This window comes from Sarcophilus harrisii, chromosome 2 (assembly GCF_902635505.1).
Source record: "Sarcophilus harrisii chromosome 2, mSarHar1.11, whole genome shotgun sequence".
Classification (NCBI taxonomy): Eukaryota; Metazoa; Chordata; class Mammalia; order Dasyuromorphia; family Dasyuridae; genus Sarcophilus; species Sarcophilus harrisii.
The window spans coordinates 444,628,739-444,649,769 of NC_045427.1; the positions used below are offsets into that span (position 1 = coordinate 444,628,739).

The following is a 21,031-nucleotide window of genomic DNA, read 5'->3' on the forward strand; positions in this document are numbered from 1 at the left end:
AAGTTAAAAACTGTTTTGACAATGTAATTATGGGAAATAAAATATTTTTTAAAAGGCAAGTGAGAAAATACAAACATATGAGTTTGATTACCACTTTGTCTGACCATTATAAAATGATTACCACAACAAAAAGGTGAAAACTGATTCAAAACTGATTCAATCATCCAACATCTAATCTTCTGTTCAATCAGAGATGCATAAACAAGAACAATACCAATATACAGAATCACTTGTTAACACATCCCAGAGGAAGATAGCAGACAATTATGAGTAAGCAGTATTGCCTTCTAAAATAGCTTAAAACAGTAGAAATAAAAACAAATCTGTAAAAAATGGTTAATGTGGGTGTCAACTGAACCACATCATTTCAGAAGCATTCAGAAAGTAAAATAAATTTGTCAATGTCCATTTATTCTCATTATCAATATCCGAAGAATCATTCCCTGTGGCCCCTAATATTTCCGTCTCTGTAGTATAAGCAAATTATGATAGCAATTAAGTTGGGAAGAGCAGCTGGACCAAACCTCAATACACATTGAGGAAAACCATCCTGGAGAAAACACAATCTCATATGAAGGAAAAAATACCAAAAGGCTAGAGCGGTGTGATAATAAAAAATACAATATACATACAAAAACATTCACAAGAGAACATCAATAACTACTAATCAGTATTCTCATCCTTATGAAATCTTTGAGAGAATAATTTAAATACTTAGTATTTTTTTTTTAAATCCATGAAATAATGATAGCTAATAAACACATAATGCTTCTTATTTACAAAATTCTTTGAACATATAATCTCCTTTGGTCCTCAAAACAACACTGTGAAGTAGGTGTTACTATGATCATAATTTTTCCAGTGATTAAACTGAGAGAACTCAGAGAAATTAAGGGACTTCCCCAGAGTGACACAGTTGGTAAATAACAAAAGCAAGATTTGAATTTAGAATTTAGATCTTACTTCAAGTATCTTACTCAATCCATCCTACCTTGCAGGTTTTTAGAAGAGTTTTTCAGATTCAGTTTTTAGCAGACATATCTGACTGAATTGATAGAGACTACAAGACCCCATGGTCACTCATTGTTACTTGATTATAAAAATAAACTTGACTGTGTAGAGTAAAAACATCTCAAAGTTCTACTTAACAAGATTCTCAGGTATAAATTAATACCACACAATATTCCTTGATGAATGCAACCTTAGAGATAAAACTCCATTCTATGACCCTCTGATTACTGTCAAGCAAAGCATAAATCATGGAAATGCAATGCTGATCTTAAGTGAGCTTAATGTGCGCTATTGCTTACCCAGAATCTAAAGGGAAAATAGGGAAAGAAAGGATAGGACTTGGAATTCAAAACTTAACAACAACAACAACAACAAAAAAATCTTAAAAGCTTTTAACATGTAATTGGGGGGAAACAAAATATTATTTTTTTTTAAAAAGGAAGTGGGGGGGAAGCAAATATATAAGTTTGATTAAATAGAAGAGAGATTATTCTCTATAGAGCAAAGATTTTTAATCTAGGGTTAAAACTAGAACTAAATCAGAACTGAGTCAAATTTATAAGAATACAAGTCATTCCCCAGTTGACAAATGGCCAAAGGATATGAACAATTTTCAGATAATGAAATTAAAGCCATCTATTAAAACCAATCATTATTAACCAGAGAAATGCAAATTAAAATGACTCTAAGGTACCACCTCACACATCAGACTGGCTAAGATTACAGGAAAAGATAATAATAAATGTCGAAGAAGAAAACTGGGACACTAATGCATTGTTGATAGAGCTATGAACTGTTCTAGCCATATTGGAAAGCAATTTGGAACTATACCCAAAATGCAATAAAACTGTATACAACCTCTGATCCATAAGTATCACTACTGGGTCTGTGTCCCAAAAAGATCAAAAAAGAGGAAAAAGGACTCCACATGTGCAAAAATATTTGTAGCAACTCTTTTTGTGATGGTGAAGAATTGGAAATTAGGTTGATGCCCATCAATTGTGGAATAGCTGATAAATGGTAACATTTATCATTTATAAAAATATACATCCATAAAAATGAATGTAATGGAATATTATTGTTCTATAAGAAATGAAGAGTAGGCTGATTTCAGAAAAGTCTACTGATGCTGAGTGAAATGAGCAGAACCAGGAAAACACTATACATAATAACCCAAGATTAGGCAATCAATTATGATAAACTTAGCTCTTCTCAGCAATACAGTGACGCAAGACAATACCAATAGACTTGGGATGGAAAATGCCATCCACATCCAAAGAGAAAACTATGATACTGAATGCAAATTGAAGCATACTATTTTTATCTTTTTTTGTTTACTTTTTCTTTCTCATTTTTTTCTCTTTTGTTCTCATCTTGATATTTACTTTAAGGAAATAGAAAAATATTAAGATTCAAGCTATGTAAAGAATCTAACATTCATTAAGCAAATCACAAATTTTTAAAACAACATATTCTTCACATGAACATTAATAATAAATTATGTATTATATATTACATGATATATAGTGCTTTAAAGTTCATAAAAAGACTTTACAAATATCATCACAGCAATCCTAAAAGGTGTGCATTATTTTTAGCCCCATTTTACAAATGAGGAAATGGAGGCAGTAAAAAGTGTCTTGTCCAGGGTTACACAGCTAATAAGTATCTGAGGCCATATCTGAACTTAGGTCTTCCTAAATTCTAAGCTCAAGACCCTGTCCCTAGCCCCTTTATCATTACAGGGGCACTATTTATTCACAATAGCTTGTTGTTAAGTATCATTTAAATAATGTTTAAGATCTAAGCTTAGGTGAATAATATGAATAAATAAAAATGTTCTCTCAGTCATTCCAACCACATTGTACCTGTGTATTTCAAATATTTGGAAAAAAACCCAGTATTTCAAGACTGACCTACTGCCATTGGGTGTTTGGGCACTAAATATGGCTTTGTCCCCAATATTTAAAGTCTTACCAAGTTGCTGGGACCTGACAAACCAAATTGACACTGTACACCAGCACAGCATCCCTTTTATGGCATGAGTCAGTTTTGTTATCATATATTTTTCATGCACATGGCTCCTGAGGTTTCTCTCAACTTTCAAAGTCAGTGATTCTGAGGCATCGATGGAGAACTTAGGCAGATAAATTATTAAGGACCTGAAGGCCTAGAAAGGGATCATAGGGTCATGGTTTGTTTTAGAAAAGAAAGTGATATCAGAGGCTATCTAGTTTAATCCCTCCATTTTACAGATGTGGATATTAAGATCAAAGAGATGATGTGCCTTGTCCAAGGTCATTCAGGCAGGAAATTTCAGCAGTAGGAGGTAGGTCAGTCATCTAGTTTCAGTGTAATAGTCCACTGATAGGCCTTAAAGGTTCAAAAAGCCCCAGGTGAATCTCTAGCACCTAAAAAAGATTTCCTATTGGTTGTGGGTTTTTAAATTTTGTTTTTGTTTTAAAGAAAAACATGAACAAAGACTGTGTTAAGGTGAGAGGGCATAGAAAGGTTGCCAAATACACCTATGACAAGGAAATCATACAACTCATAGAAGTATGGAAATGGGTTGACGAAACTAGCAGAAGCCTCAGGGAAAGGTATAATGCACACTGGACAACTGGTCAAAGCTTTGGGTTTCAGTCCTGGCTCCATCACTTGGTAGCCAGCAGTTTAACCATTGGGCCCCTCAGATTCCTGATCTGTTAAATGGAGAGACTCATTCCTGCCCCACCTACTTCACAGGATTGCTCTGAGGAAAGGATAGTTTGTTTTCATCATAGAGAATTACAGTATTCAAACTTAAAGACAATTAAAGGCATAAAACCAAAGCACTATTTAATTTATTATAATTATAATTACACCCTGCTTATAACACACATTTAATTTTATAATAATATACAAAGATATATTTAGTAACCTGATTATTATATTTTAATATGTATTTAATAACTTCCCATCATATACTTCTTAGCAGTGATCATGTTTTTAAACACTGCAGACACACATACACGCCCTAGTAGTCCTTATTTCACAGAGCTAAGAGATCATGCTTAAGATTTTCAGTACCATATAAGTGCAATTCCAACAGTAACTGTTTCAATGGTCTTCATTGAGATGCTATAGAACAGGGGGACTATGATGCTCAACTTCCTTTTTTTTTTTTTTTTTTAATTTATTTCTTTTTAATACACTATGCTTTAGGAATCATGTTGGAAGAGAAAAATCAGAGCAAAAGGTAAAAACTATGGGAGAAGGAAAAAAAAAAACAGAAAAAATAAATGAACATAGCATGTGTTGATTTACATTCAATTTCCATAGTTCTTTTTCTGGATGCAGATGTCATTTTCCATACAATGTCTATTGGGATTGCTTTGGATCACTGAACCACTGAGAAAAATAAAGTCTTTCACAGTTGATCATTGCACATTCTTGCTGTTAATGTGTACAATGTATTACTGGTTCTGCTTGTTTCACTCAGTGATGCTCCATTTCGAGAAATATTGCTAATTCTCCCTTCTTGCAACAAATCAGATTTCTAGAGCCAGCAAGGACTTTACAGAGATCCTCTAGTTAACCCTCTTCTTATGAAAGAGGTTCAAAAGTGAGATGGCTTGCCTACAATCATATATATTAAATGGCAGAGTTAAGACTAAGCATCAGAAAACAATCAGATTTAGAGACAGAAACAATAATAAAAATCATCAAGGTCAATCCCCACACTTCAGAAAAGAGAAAATAGAGACTCAAGGGGGTCTTGCCTAAGATCACAAAAAGGAGAAAGATCTGAACTTTGAACCTGTCTCTTTGGGGAAATTCCTCTCATTCTACTATGTCAAATTCCTTTCTCATACTGTTTGCTGGAGTCTACCTCCCAATACCACTGAACCCTGCTCTGGAAGGGCAGAATGAAGCCCATCTCCACTCCTCAGTTGAAGCAAGCACAGAAACAAGGACTAGTATGGATGGACTAGTGTGGAGTAGAAACCTACTCTGAAAGTTCAAAAGTCAACATCCAATTCTCACACTTCTGATTCAAAATGTAAAGAAAATTTTGCCTCTTCTCATAATGAATCCTGGGAACAAACCTTTTTTTAATTTTTTATTTATTTATTTATTTTTTGCCTCAGGTAGGTTCACACAGAAAATTCCCCTTAATTTACCAAAAAAGTCACAGGAAAGTATCTATAAATGCAGAACTAAATTATGTCATCAGCACATAGGATCAGAGATTTAGAGTTAAATAAAGGGAGTTTAGAAGTCTTCTAGTTCTACTCTTTCATTTTTTACAAATGAGGAAACTGAGGCCCACAAGATTAGCTAACTGTGACCCTGGAGAAGCCACTTAAACTCTCTCAGCTTGTTTCTTTATAAAATGGGAATCATAATTTACAGGGGTTATTGTGAAGATCAAATGAAATAAAGTAGGCAAAGTGCAAACCTTAGGGGATCATATAAGATCATTAGATATCATTATTATTCAGGGACTTGCATAGTTACCTGTCATATTTCATATATTTTACTGTGTATGTCTTCCCTTCTCCAAGTATAAATGGAGAGAAAATAAAAGTTCTACTGGACCTAGCTCTGCTGAATCAGGTGAAACAGGAATTAAAGGAAGTTGCCAGGCTTCAGGCCTCCTACTGAAGACTAAACAGTTTTGCCAGTAGCAGGAGGTTAGACAGAAGACTGATCTCTAGACTGCAGAGAACGTTTTCCCCTAGAACATCAGGAAATAGGCTGTTTACTGGGATAAGCGATTCAGAGCCAAATGCAAAAGCCCATAATATCCTACTCTTGGACTGTGACCACATTGGCTCCAGTGACTAAAACCCCACCCTCGCCCCAAAGGCCATGTCTGTGGCAGTGTCCTGCACTGGGGACAAGAACCTCCCACCAACCCAGCACCACAAAACAAGTCTGCTTGCCCCCTCTCACACCCTCCCATATAGAGGTCTGGAAACTCAAAAACAGCCAGCCACTCTTAGCTAAAATGTACAAATACTTTTACAGCAGCTTTGCTGCTGTTGCTGCAGCTGCTGCCTAACGGAAAATTTGAGGGAAAAAATAATTCAAAAACTAGGGAAGCAACAAGGGAGAATCCAAGGGACTCTCCCCCTGGTCAGTCTACCACACTATTTGTTTATTTAAATGAATTTCTCTAAAACCTTCATACACAAAGGTTTTTTGTTTTTTTTTTAAAGCAGAGACCAGATTTTCACATCTTAAACCTCAGTTTCCTCATTTGTAAAATGAAGGTATTGTACGAGTAACTGTCAGATGATCTCTAAGCTGCCAAGCTTTAAATCATATGATCCTATGATCTTCTACCTTCAAAAACCTAAAATTGAAGGGATTTTAAGAGACTTTAATCTATCTGTCCGCCATCAGACAGGATGATATCTAAATCATCTCCAGTGAGAAAAACTTTACTTTTCTGAAAGAGATTACATGACTACTCAAGGGATAAAACCACTTCCTTCAATTTGTTTCACAATTAAAGTGTCTGTTAGGTGACACCTAATTTACTAGTATTGAGGCAATAAGATGCATATCACAAATAAGGTGCCCACTCTATGACAAATAATTTATTAGTATTGGATCAATAAGATGCCTACTATGTGACATCTAATTTACTAGTTTTGGAGCAAATAAGGTGACATCTAATTTGGGGCACACATTAAGATACATAAGACACATTGCTTTAACAAGCAACTTCACCTTCTCTAATCTTCAGTTTCCTCATCTGTAAAATGAACAGTTTAAGCTACATGGTCTTTATAATTAATATCTTCCAGCTTTCAATCATAAGGGAGTTTACTTGCAAATTTGTGTGTATGTAAGAAGTTCTTGCTGACAAGAGTATTTAAACCCTAGCTTCTGTTAAGTCAATGTTTTTGAGAAAGTCATTATCTCCCAGTCACTTTTTTGCCTTGAACAGAAAGCAAAGGTATTTATTTGCAAACAAAAAATATAGAAGTGTTGAGAACCTGGGAAAACTTCATCCAACTTGAGCTCTGCTTTCCATAGAAAATAGAAAGCCTGAGGTACAGCTGCCTGTCTGAACAAGGAAGTTTAAGCAACAGCTAGAAGACAAGTGAGAATGGTTTCTTACTCCACCTTTCTCTATCTTGCATATATGAATCCACACAACTAAGAGAAATGGGAAATAAATGCTTTCTTATGGACTCGTTCTTTAGCACCACAGGACTAATATCTACTTATCTCTACTAATTCTATCTTTTCAGTAAGATACAAACAGATAAATTAGATAAAGGAATGTTAGAATTGGAAGAGATTTTGGAATATAGACCATATAGTTAGGGCTAGAACAGAGCTTAGAATGTTAAAAGTAAGAAAGAACTTTCAAGAATATTTCATTTCCAACCACACATCTTATTTTACAGACAAGGAATCTGAGACCTCGAGAGACCAGTATGGCATAGTGCCAAAAAGCTAGATAGGAAGAGAATCAGGTTTAGGCACAAATTCCAATTCTGATGATTATTAATAGTGTGATTCTGAACAAATCATTTAATTTCGCTGAAGCTTGGTTCTCTCCTCTTTTTAATGGAGCTTATAATAACTAGAGTTATTATGAGGGACAAATTAGTGTACATCGAACATTATATAAATGTAAATTATTATTACTAATAAATAATTAGTACCAATATATATAGATAATTAGAGAACAATTAGAATTAATAAACAAAAATGAGAGTGATAATAGACTTCCTAACTCATTGAGGATATAACTCAAGAGGTGAGCAACACTTCTTGGGAGGATCAAAAGACAGTATATATATATAAAGCCATTTTTAATTAAGTCTTAATGTTTTAAATAAAGTTGAACCATTATAATCATTTTAACTTACTGGCCTAAGGCCACTGGGTTAGTTGAGGAGCAAAAATGAGTCTCAAATACAGACTCAGTTCAGTGCTTTTCCTATTCACTTGTGCTATAACTTATTAGAAGAGTTCTGTCTGAGATAAGGAGGGTGATTGAATCATTTGGATGAAACATTTATTCAATGCTCAGAAATCCCCCAGGCAGATTTGTCACAGACTGATCTCTCTTCTAGGTGCTCAGGCCACACTGGATTTAACTCATCCAGTCAGAAGGAGTAAGAAAGCTTGTGTCTCTATATTTTTTTTCATTCCTTCACAAAGAAATAGGTACTCCTGCCATCTGGCTGAACAGTAAAACCCACATTCTATTCCCAAGAATGCTTTTACACTTCAGGGGGTCCAAATTAAAAACCTCCCCTGAGCTTAAGAGGCATTCAGTTTCAATTCCCAAGGAAACATGGCAGAAGGAAGATGCCATATAGCTTAGTGACAAGGGCACTGACTGACCTTAGTCACTAGACTGAAGCTCTCAGCTGTCACTAGCTCCCTGCATAACTTTAATTTTAATTGAATGACTTCATCTTCTTGGGTCTTAAGTTTTATCAGTCTGACAAAGGAGTTAAACTAGAAGAGCTAGACGTCCCTAACACTGTTTTAAGATCCCTTCTAGCACTAGCATCCTATGTTCTGAGGTCCCTTCTAGCTCTGGCATCCTGCATTCCAAGGTTCAGGGCTCTCTCTACTCACCTACAATGCAATGCATTGGGAAAGCTCTCTTTAAGATAGGAATGATTGAATCAGTTGAATTGAATCATATGAATAATTTCATAAATTAAATATCTCTCTATATACATCTATACATATGCACATATATATACATACATACACATAAATTTCAAATTATATTCAAATATCAAACCTATATTTAGGAAGGATATAAAAATATTCTCCCTCTCTCCCTTACTGAACTACAATTATTCCTGTCACATCAAGACTTTCTTCATTGCAGTTTCAATGTATTACAGGTTGACATAAGAAATTAAATGGGAATTTGGGAGGAATTTTATGGAAGCCTCAGACAACACATGAAGGCCAGCAGATGACACACAAAAAGTTTAGCTCAGAAATGCATAAAATGTATGTATAATATCACTGTATTTTATCCTTTAATTCTATAAACATTGAATTAAAAAAAAGGAAAAATTCAGACATCTTTGGTATGGAGGTAAGACCCAAAAAATTTTGCATGGATTTTCCAGATTGCAGGAGTGCAGAATCTCTAACTCCCATGATGTGAAAGGGATAATCCTCAGATATCGCTTAAATTTCCAATCATTTCACTCATTTTGGACTTTCTTTTTCCTCTGGCAGGACTTATTTTGGACTATTTTGACTTTACCATGTCTCTAAATTTGGTACCTCTTTTTTATCCTTTTTTTATCTTTCTCCATTGTAAATACTGATTTTACATACATAAACATAAAATCAGTAGACATTTATTAAGTGCCTGTTATGTGCTAGAGATACATACAAATATGAAAAACAAAGTTTACAGTGTAAACTGATTTACATTTTACAATAATTGATTTAAATTTACTGATTTTAAGGGAAGGCAGAGCATGGTATAATGGATATAGGGGCTGATTTGGAATTCAAGAATCTAGATTTGAAGCCCATCTCTATCACTCACTATTTGAATGACCTTGAGCAAGTGACTTAATTATCTTTTCCAGGCTTCAGCCACACATCAGTAAAATACTCTAAACATTCCTACAATTCTATATCTAGGCTACTATGATAGATATTAAGTATTGGTTGCATTAAGGTAACTTCAAGTCCTACCTCACCTTCCTAATAAACCTTAAGGAGCCACTGTAGTCAAGGAAATCAATCTATCACTTGATAGACACATAACCCTCTACTGATGATCTTCATGCTTAGGATTAGTACCCTCCTCTCCTTTTCCTCCACTGATTTAATTTCTATTCCATATACACTGATAGTGTGTAAATATTGTCTCTACAGATAAAAGCCATGCACTCAGACAATGGGGTCAGTTTGAATTTTGTCCTATTATCCATGTGGCCTAACCACATACTAATAAAAGCTTATTGTTTGATTGCTTGATCTTTCCATCTGGTTAGAACCTGCTAGACTTGACACCCTGTTAAAATAATCTTTGAGAACTTAAGATATCACACAAACATTAATATTAAACTTTTCCTTATTTTTCTCCTTATTAAATATTTTTTATTTGTTTTCCAATCTCAGTCGGGAATCCTAAAAGTACTAAATCGTTCCAAACTGTACCTGCAGCCACTCACTGCCCCTGCCAAGTCAAACCATTCTTTTTTAAAAGCTCTTCTACAGGATTAGGATTACCAAAGTCTCCAATTTGTGGAACTGAAGGCCCTTCTCCTCCCTCTCCCCAAACCTGCTCAACCTCTTTTAAAAGCTCCCCACCAGAAAATTAACCCTGTATGTTGCCTCCTTTCTTCCTAAGCCTTCCCCATCCACAAGATCAGCAAAAATCTGAATATCTTATCCTTCCTGGCTTTCCAGCTTTCCTACCTGGCTTCCTAATTATAGGATTTAAAGCTGGAAAGAATCTTAGAAGCTCACTGGGGCCTCAAGACATCCAGTCACTTTCCCTCAAGCTTTTCACTTAATAAGTAGAAGAGTCTGAACTGAATCTCAACCCAAATTGGCTGATGCCAAATCCAGTGATTTTTTTCCCCCCCCACTGTACCACCCTATCTGTCATAGTGGTGCAATCTGCCCTTGGTGCCTTAGGAAGAAGCATCCATCTCTATTATTACCTTTAAAAAAAGAGAACAATTCCAGCCTTCAAAGTTTTTACAGGGAAAGCACATCTAGAAGGCTCAGGAGTTACCAGAATTTGGGTGAAGAGAACATGTTTACGCAGGGGTTTCCTCCTACTTCCTATTTCTTTGCTCAGATTTCTTCTATCACATCCCCTTCACTGGGATTTAGTCCCTGCTTTGTTTTCCAGATAAAAAAGAAGACAACAGCATTTACTTTCCTGATCTGTCACCATGTCCCTTATAAAAAAGATTTGAAAACAGGGATACGTTAATTTTTTTTTATTTTTTTGATTAATCCATTGATTTCAAAAATATGATAGCAGAATTTTAATATAATTGGTTCCTTTGAAATCTCAACTATTTTATTCATTTAAAATCATTCTGAGATGGTATTTCTGGGCTTCAACATACAAAGAGCCCATGATGAATAAAAGTTAAGAATCCAACCTTATATACTAGTAGATCTAGGAACCTTTACCCACCTTTACCTCCTTGCTCAGATATCCCGGGCTAGAAGGATCCCATTGAGCAAGGTTACGAGATGCATAGCAAAAAATGAATCTTGGCTCAAAGGGTCACACCATCCCACCTCCAGCAACTATTTGCATAGAGCTTAAACCTTCCCAAATAACAATGGCTATATTTCCATAACACTTTCAAATGTTATCTTCTCAAAGTATCAGGAGATAAGGAATGTAAATATTCTTATTCCTACTCCCAAACCACCCAGAAAAAAACACAACTCACAACTCCAATTCCAATGATCAAGTCATTACGCTCGCCAGCCTTCATACTTGCCACTGATGGTTTACTTTGTCTGTAAAGTCCATGCAATACCAATTATCATCCTTTAAGTAAGAACATCTCACCGGAAGACTTCAGACTTGTGTTTTTCAGTCTTATGTGATTTTTTCCAAGACTTTAATTATCTTTACTCAAGTTCTTTGATGCTCTAAATTTTCCACAGCTCTCTTCAGCCATAGAACACAACACTAAACAACAGACCTAATGATTGGGCCAAGTGTACCAAGGAGTGGCATTTCTAATCTCAATAGTTTTCTTTCCTGGTTATGCTTCTGGGATTGTTTTTTTTTCCTCCCCTGCTGACAGTCCCATCTGGCTACCTCAATCAAAATAAGCCATTTATACCCATACCTCCTTTTGGTGACATTTAATCTTCCTTTTTCAATCAACCAAATACTAATTTACTGATACTTGCCCTATGTGCGATGTGCCCACTCCATGTCCTAGCCCTTACACCCCACAAAAAAAAAGTAGGTGACAGACTCCCTCTTTTCAGGGAGCTCACAATCTATTTGGAGAAACAATATTTCACTGCAGTTCTTATTCAAGTTTCATCCTGTTTATTTTCTTACACATTCAAATCACTAAGCAGGTCTAGCAACTAAAATGACATTATCTATAGAGACGAGAAGGGAGGAGAATGCAACCGGTTAACAAAAGAGTTTGCAGCAAATCCCTTTCTTTTCTGGGCTACAGGTTCCCTATAAATGAGTTTGTTTAGACAATATGCAGGGCTCTTCCGGATCTAAGATCTTTTTTGTTATGCCAAAGTTCCCTTTTAATGGGGTGACCAGTTCCTCCAATTATCCTATTTCGTAATTCTGCCTTAGATTATAACCGTCCCCTCTTAATGTTTGAGATAGAGGTTCCATAAGCATTCCTTAATGTTTGACAAGATAAAGGTCTATCCATTTCAGATGTCATTAGAATATCAGTAATGCTGTTTGACAAAAATTTCTGGGAAAATTGGAAACTAATATGGAAGAAACTAGGCATTGATCCACACTTAATACCATACACCAAGATAAGGTCAAAATGGGTTCATGATTTAGACATAAAAAATGAGATTATAAACAAATTAGAGGAACACAGGATAGTTTAGCTCTCAGACCTGTGGAAGAGGAAGGAATTTATGATCAAAGAAGAACTAGAGATCATTACTGATCACAAAATAGAAAATTTTGACTATACCAAACTGAAAAGTTTTTGTACAAACTAATGCAGACAAGATTAGAAGGGAAGCAATAAACTGGGAAAATATTTTTACAGTCAAAGGTTCTGATAAAGGCTTCGTTTCCAAAATATATGGAGAATTGACTCTAATTTATAAGAAATCAAGCCATTCTCCAATTGATAAATGGTCAAAGGATATGAACAGACAATTCTCAGATGAAGAAATTGAAACTATTTCTAGCCATATGAAAAGATGCTCCAAGTCATTATTAATCAGAGAAATGCAAATTAAGATAACTGAGATACCACTACATACATGTCAGACTGGCTAGAATGACAGGGAAAGATAATGCGGAATGCTGGAAGGGATGTGGGAAAACAGGGACACTAATACATTGTTGGTGGAATTGTGAATACATCCAGCCATTCTGGAGAGCAATTTGGAACTATGCTCAAAAAGTTATCAAACTGTGCATACCCTTTGATCCAGCAGTGTTTCTTTCTACTCGGCTTATATCCCAGAGATCTTAAAGGGAAAGGGACCTGTATGTGCACGAATGTTTGTGGCAGCCTCTTTGTAGTGGCCAGAAACTGGAAACTGAGTGGATGCCCATCAATTGGAGAATGGCTGAATAAATTGTGGTATATGAATATTATGGAATATTATTGTTCTGTAAGAAATGACCAACAGGATGATTTCAGAAAGGCCTGGAGACACATGAACTAATGCTGAATGAAACGAGCAGGGCCAAGAGATCATTATATACTTCAACAACAATACTATATGATGACCAATTCTGATGGACCTGGCCATCCTCAACAATGAGATGAACCAAATCGGTTCCAATGGAGCAGTAATGAACTGAACCAGCTACGCCCAGCGAAAGAATTATGGGAGATGACTAAATACCGTTACATTGAATTACCAATCCCTATATTTTTACCCACCTGCATTTTTGATTTCCTTTACAGGCTAATTGTACAATATTTCAGAGTCTGGTTCTTTTTGTACAGCAAAATAACGGTTTGATCATGTATACTTATTGTGTATCTAATTTATATTTTAATATTCTTTAACATCTACTGGTCATCCTGCCATCTGGAGGAGGGAATGGGGGGAAGGAGGGGAAAAATTGGAACAAGAGGTTTGGCAATTGTCAATGCTGTAAAGTTACCCATACATATAACCTGTAAATAAAAGGCTATTTAAAAAAATATCAGTAATGTCATTGTTCTTGTTATTCCATAAAAAGCTTGCTGCCCTGATACTCGGGGCTAGACTCAACTGGTCCCAGTATTTCTCTCCATTTAATAAGTTATTGAATTGGTCTCTAATCTCTGTCTTGCTCAGTTTCTTCGCATTACACTTTCTAAAAGTACCCTCCCAGCTTCAACATTCTGTTGTAAGGCCTTTTCCTACTCCTGAATTTTAAGTCTAAAGGTTCTCCCAGCTCCAACATTCCATGTTCCAGGAGCCCTCCTAACTCTCAAATTCTATGTTTTAAGGTCCCCTCCTCATCCAACATTCTATGTTCTAAGATCCCTCTCAGGTCTAACAATTTATGGCTTCTTCTAGGTGAAATCGCTCCTCCTTCTTCCCCAGCCAAAACACAAAAGGGCTCAAGTAGAGTAGAGCTCATCTTTCATCCTAACTCTCAGTGAGGTCAAAGGACTAAATAAAGATGAGTTTGAAGGAAAATATGGACGGGGGAGGAAAGAGAGAAGGAATAGCTCATTTGATCTTGAAACAAGAACAGTGAGAACCTGAGACACAGAGAGCCAGGAGCCTCCCTGCTAGCCCAATACCTCCCAAACTCACCTACCCCAGTCTTTCTTCAAGTCCTCCTCCAGACTGGAATAAGTCCAAGCAGCAGAGAGGAGACAATGAGGCTGCCTTACTATCCTTGTCCAGACTACCCATTAAGTCCAAAATTTGTCCAGACTCTTGGAGAAAATCTGTCAGAGGTACAGCCCCAAAGCAAGCTTGTTTTCTTTTCCATGTGCAAGCAAGAAATGCCAAGGATGGGCCACATCTGTGTGGTCCAGCCAGCACAGCAGAATAACCTTCCCAGAGGAGATATGTGAGCCTGGGCCTGGGACTTGCTTGCTTGAAAAGGAAATGAGGGTGTTAATTCAGGTACAGAAACAGAAAGGAAGCCCGAGTTGAGACTCCAGCGGAAAGCCCCTCCTCCCACCCCCATCCCCCACAGGGGCTCACGTGCTTTGTCTGCCCCAGGCCTCTGACAGTGGTGGGGGAACCCGCCTACAACGTCTCAGAAATGACCAGACAGGCTAAAATGAAGTCATAGCCACAACAGCTCGTCCTATGCCATACTAATGTTTATAAAAATGCTTTCCCCAACAAGAAAGCCTGTAAAACAGGTTAGGGTAAGCATTATTATTCCCATTTGACAGATGAAGAAACTGAGGCTCAGAGAGACTAAGGGACTTGCCCAAGGTCAAACAATATAGCATTAGAATTTACACACCTCCCCAAGGCATAGAACTCTGCAGCAATATAGAACAAAGAGGAAGGAGGGAACTTGCCAGGGTTGTGGGGCTTACTCTGCTTTCTTTATGGTTTCATTTCTCTTTCAAAAGGAGAAATAAACAGTTTAAATGGATTAAAAAAAAGATGTTCTTGAGCATTAAGATCAAAGTAGTTTTTGAACTTCTTCCAGTGGTGTGATAGGCAGCTTACTTAGCAGAAGGGATACATTTGATTTCCTGGGTTCGAATCTTTCCTGGTCATTGCTTTATTAGCTCTGCCAGGTCCTTCCTGCCTCAGTTTTCTCCTCTCAGTTGACTTCAGAAAATTAAGAGGCTGGAGTGGATGACCCTTAAATTCCCTTTTGAATCAAAGTCTTATGATCTAAAATAAAGTATCCCATCCTTCCCCAGTTGGGCAACCTTGTGTGGCAGGAAAAACCTGGAATTAGATATTAAAAAAAAATTGGATTTAGCTCCTAGTTTTGTCATTTGATATGGAATCCTGGGTATTCAAAGCTAGGAGATTTCAGAGAGCTTCTAGTTCCATGCCTTTATATTACAGCTGAGAAAATTAGAACCCAGGGACTGTAGTGCTAAGGTTCCATTTTAATGTCCTGACCTAGTTTCCCCAATTGTCCTATTCAGTTATTCTGCCTCAGATTATAACCTTTCCCTTTTAATGGTAGATGAGATTAAGGTTTTATATCTTTAGGTTATAGGCATTCCTTCTTAATGTTTGACAAGATAAAGGTTGATCCATTTTATATGTCATTTGAATATTAGTAACCTCCCTCTATTAGGTTATCCCCACCTAGGAACCTCCATTATGTCATTGTTCTTGTTATCTTATAAAAAAGCTCGCTGTCCCAATACTCGGGGCTAGACTCTTCTAGCCTTGGGAATCAAACATGGATCCATTAGTCCCAGTATTTCTCTCCATTTAATAAACTATTGAATTGGTCTCTAATCAGACCAGTCATTCAAGTAATAAGAAAAGGAGGCAGGTTTCAAACCCAGACTCATAGAATCTAGTACCCCCTTTCACCACAAAAGGTGGCCTTCTCTATTTTCTAGATCTCAATTTCCTCATCTATACAAATGGAGGTTATGGTTGGAGGTGGGAGGTGGGGTTTGGACTAAAGGATCTCCAAAATAGCTTCCAGCTCTAACATTCTATGAACTTTACTGAAAAACTGGAGGTTGGCTGGGGGGAGAGGGAAGGCAAATTCAAATGGGACTTTGTGGAGGAGTGTGCTTCCAGTAGAGAAGTCTTGGAGAAGACAAGGACAGAAGAAAGCAAAGAAGCAGGAATGAACAGGTCTGTCACATATTGTTCTTTTTAGTAAAGTAGCTCATGATGTGTTATCTGTTGTAGAGTTGGTGTGAGTCAAGTTTTGGAAGATTGTTCATTTCCCTCCCACCTTCTTCCAAACTCCAGGCCCCTCTACATTATAAAGGGATGACTTTGGAGCATAATGGGGGTATATAAACCAGAATAAAATGTATCCTCTTTCCACATTTGTCAAACACAGACATTCTCTCTTCTACTCATAATTCCTCCCCTCCTCCCTGCTGGTTGTCTGGCTTCTCTTTATTTCTCCTCTCTTGCTTAAACATTACCTGAAAGAAATGAAGCATGAGACTGCCATGGGTAATGTGTGATGAAGATATAACTCCATTTTGTGTGGGAAACTGAGATATGAATTCTATATTACTACCTGTGTTACTTTGAGTAAGCCACTTCTCTCTAGTGATCTCAATTTGCTCACAATTAACCTAAATGATCTCTCTATATCCCTACCAACATTAAACCCTAAGATCTTCCTTCTCGTTCCTTCCATGGGATCCTCTCAAGTGTGTGTCCTGCTGGATGAGGATTGGTTTCCTAGTGAGTTCTGCTAAGGGGAGTGTCTGAGTGCCAAAAGGAAATACTGCCCCTTTAGCAGGATTTCTTTTAGTTCCTGACCTTTTTTTTTTTTTTTTTTTTTTTGGTAAAGTCTATAAAATGTAAAGGAAATGGCTGAATAGCTAGAGGGTATGCATATTGAAAGCATTTACTGGAACTGCTTGTGGGTTTCCTCCATTGTCTTATATGTATGCAGTTTACAATCAGCTCTCCTGGGGTACTGGGAGATTTGCAGATTTGATGGTATGTAGTCAAAGAAAACCTACCGAAGGGGACATTAAAAGGTCTTTTCTCATTCAAAAGAATTCAAATATTTTAAGGTTCAAATGTATTCATGTATCTTTTTTGGTGTTTTTCAAGCCTCTGAACACAGAAAGTTCTATGAACTAGAAACCATCTCAGGATATGCAATGGGAAGGAAATAAAGTACTTATTATGGGCCAGGAACTATGCTAAACACTTAAAAAAATCTCATTTGATTCTTACAACAAACCTCCGAGGTAAAGCACTGATACTTTACATTTTACGGTTGAGGAAACTGAAGCAAACAGCGGTTAAGATACTTGCCTAGAGTTCCATAGCTAGTAAATATCTGAGGCCAAATTTGAACTTGGATCCTCCAGACTCCAGGCCTACTACATTGACAAGGTCTTGAATGAGGTTTTGGATAGAGAGAAACTAAAGAACTGATTCTTGAGGAGCAGGGAGAAGGCACAGATAAGAGATCAGTTTAGTTCCACTGTCCCACCCTCAGGGGAGGTTGTTAGTCTGAAATCCAAACTATTTCAAACCCCAGAGACCCACCCTTTGTAGAGGCTTCCAGCAGTCTCACTTTGCGCCTTGTGTGCCCTGTTAGAAATCCCTGTCGAGTCCTTGAGGTTAAATTTTCCTTATTAACATCTACTTATGGACCTCCCCTGGCTTCTGCCTTCCTTTGGGTCAATCTGCCACAGTACTGTGCCTCATGGTATCTTTCCCTTTATCCTTTCCCTATGCCTGATCCCACTTTTCCTTATAGCTAACAAACTCTTTTAGGGTGCTGAGATCCTTTAGGATTTAGCCTGACAACTAAGGACAAGCTCCAAATTCATGGGGTGCTCCCTTTCTACTGGATAATTGTGAGTTCCACTGAAGTACTTGGCTTTCATATGCTCTCCCAAGGGTATTTCATATTTACCATTCCTGGAGTTTATTGTATCCCTTCATTTTGTCTGTAACCTTTTCCCTAAATAAATCTATCTTTTGCCAAAGAGAACGGCCATTGTGAATTCTTTACATGCCCAAACCCTAATTTTTGGTGCCTACCATCTTCCAGTGTTCACATCATCCACATCATTTTGATGCTTAACCCATCAACATTATCCACTGCACCACCGGGCTGCCTCAAATGCCTAAATGGCAGAACACAGAGGACCTTAGGACTTCAAATGTTCTAATATTCTAGGAAATAACTATGACTTAATATTAGTGCTATCTACCTAAGAGCTACTGAGAGGATCAAATGAACTAAAACTAAAAAAATACACGCACACACCCATATCTTAGACATAAAAGTGACATAAGTGTGTTTCTTTCTCTTAATGAGTATTGGGTAACTATCTTCCGGCCTTTTTTTTTTTTTTTAACTTTATTGCTTAGCTTCAGCTGATATGCAATTAATTTAACTGTTATCTTGAATTGATATCCGCCTGCAATGTCTACACCAAGTTCCCTTACAAATTCCCCATTTCCCCACTTCCCCCTAGTGTAATATAAACAAGCATGTTCTTCCCATTGTTAGCTAGGGACAGGATTTCTTTCATTTTCTAATCTTCCTACACGAGAGAGAATTTCCTGGGATTTGGCTACAATCTACTTATGTAGGGAAGGGCCTTTGTGATCCACTAGTCAAACTATTTTAAAACATTTATTAGACATATTTAGTGGCTAACAAATTTCTTGGAATTTACAGTAGTTGGGATAGTTTCATTTTGTGAACGTCAATGGACAGAGAGCCCAACCAAAAAAGTGTCATCTCTATCACATACTAGTAGTATTCCCACTCACCACTCTCTCCTTCCAACCCCTTCCCTCCCCAAGAAATGTAACAACTTTTCAACACTCTAGGAAACTTTAAAATTCTAAATTGCAGAAAAGAGGATAAACAGTATTTGGAGAAGAAATTCTCTCACCTGGGATTTCCCCCATTCCAGTGATAATGCAAAGCTCTTGCATTTGGGTTTTAATGATACTAGACACAGTGTCTGAGTTGATCAGATGAAACCAGATGAAGCAGATTTTCCCATTTTTTTTTTTTTTGTTTAGTTCTGTGTGAATATGAGTGCTGGATTCCATGGTATATATGTTTCATTGGACTGTTTTGTTGTGTTTTAAATTCTGTGACTTATAAGAATGGATGTTATTCTTAGGAAAAAGAGTTAGGTATTACAATGAATAGAGAAATAGGCTTGAAATGAGGAAAACCTGAGTTCAAAACCAGATTCAGACACTTATTAGGGAGGTGACCCTGGGCAAGTCACTTAATACTGTTTGCCTCAGTTTCCTCATCTATGAAATGAGCTGTAGAAGGAAATGGCAAACTACTCCAAAATATTTGCCAAGAAAACCCAAATGAGGTCATGGAGAGTTGGATGTGACTGAAAAATGACTGAACAAAAAAGACCTCATAAAGAACACTTTTCATTGAGAGATATTACAGCAGCTATCAGTGCAGAGAATCAGTCTCACCGACATGCTATGAAAAATAGGGTTGAAAATGAAAAACAATGCCAAGAACTGACAAACTATTTCTGAAAACTACATAATCCTCAAAAAATAAATCAACCCTGTCAGAGGGACCTGACAGCTGCAAGAATTGCTATTGAATCCTCTTCAGTATGGAGTGTTCTTAAATTGTAAAAGCAGTAGGATGACAACGTTAAAGGAAAAGAAAAACTGCTAACCCTTACTCCCAAAAACAAATAAACAAACAAATTCACATGTCTTTGACAAGACAAGATTGTGGTATCTAAAATCTGGGGAGAGGGGAAGAAGTAATTTTTCTTGATGAAACTCACTTTTTCATTCAAGGCTAATCAGTTAAAACTGTTTTCAGAAATTCAGGTGAACCTATTAAAATCATCAGACTGCAAACCATCCACCAAAAAAAAAAAAAAAAAAAAAATTAGGGGATTTCTTTTACTTCTAGTGTGCTTGTAACTCTTGTCCCGCTTTGAAGAAATGGTGAACTCTGATAAATACATATATGTACTCAGAAATAGAACTGTTTGGGGATTGCAGAAAATTCCAAATGGAGATGGAAAAACTGCAAAATAACCTGCATGACATGCATCATGAAAAATGAAGGTTATCTCCATCAGAGAGATAGAAATGTTTGTTTTACTGATCTGGAAGCTTGCCTATTTTAACCGTATTGAAAAGTCATGGACTGTTATAATCAAAGCTAGACTTGGAAAAATAGACTATTTGTCAAAGGTGTAGCTCATGCTTGATGCACAAGATGTGGTTTCATGATTAAGATTTACAAATACAAGTCAGATTCTTGTGAACTTGAGGTCAAATCAGGCATAAAAATCTGTATATCCAGCCTAAAATATTTTTAGATGCAAAAGGCATGAAACTCATTATGTTAATATATTTAACTATTTTCCTTTATTCCAATTCCAAATAATTCCATAATATGCCACGCGTTTATACTAATAAAGATGTAAATTAGTCCTTAATTTCAAAGAGTTTAATTTTATGGATGAAAACCAAATGATTAAGGGATTATTCCAAGATCTTACTGTTAGTTAAATAGTACAGCTAAATTTTAATCCATGTCTTCTAATTCAGGAACCAAGGCTCTTTTCACTGTGCTATTCTGGAAGTTCAGAGTTCCCCAGATAGGGTAAGATTGATAACAGAAAATCCTGTTTGGGGGTAGAGGACAGCTAGGTTGTATAGTGGTTAGAATACCAACTCTGGAGTCTGG

The 21,031-nt window shown here is 36.7% G+C and overlaps 1 protein-coding gene across 3 annotated transcripts in view; it reads right to left on the minus strand.

The window, feature by feature from the left end:
- LOC100933356 (N-acetyllactosaminide alpha-1,3-galactosyltransferase) overlaps window positions 1-21,031 on the minus strand; it is a 114,979-nt gene that overhangs the window by 54,893 nt on the left and 39,055 nt on the right. The window contains exon 1 of one of the 3 annotated variants that reach the window (XM_031954223.1): window positions 14,486-14,820. The exons of 1 other annotated variant lie outside the window; for it this stretch is intronic. The gene's annotated coding sequence lies outside the window, so the exon portion shown is untranslated. Of the gene's footprint in view, window positions 1-14,481; window positions 14,821-21,031 lie in introns of those variants that run through there. One more of the 3 variants, XM_031954222.1, reaches the window with a different exon arrangement.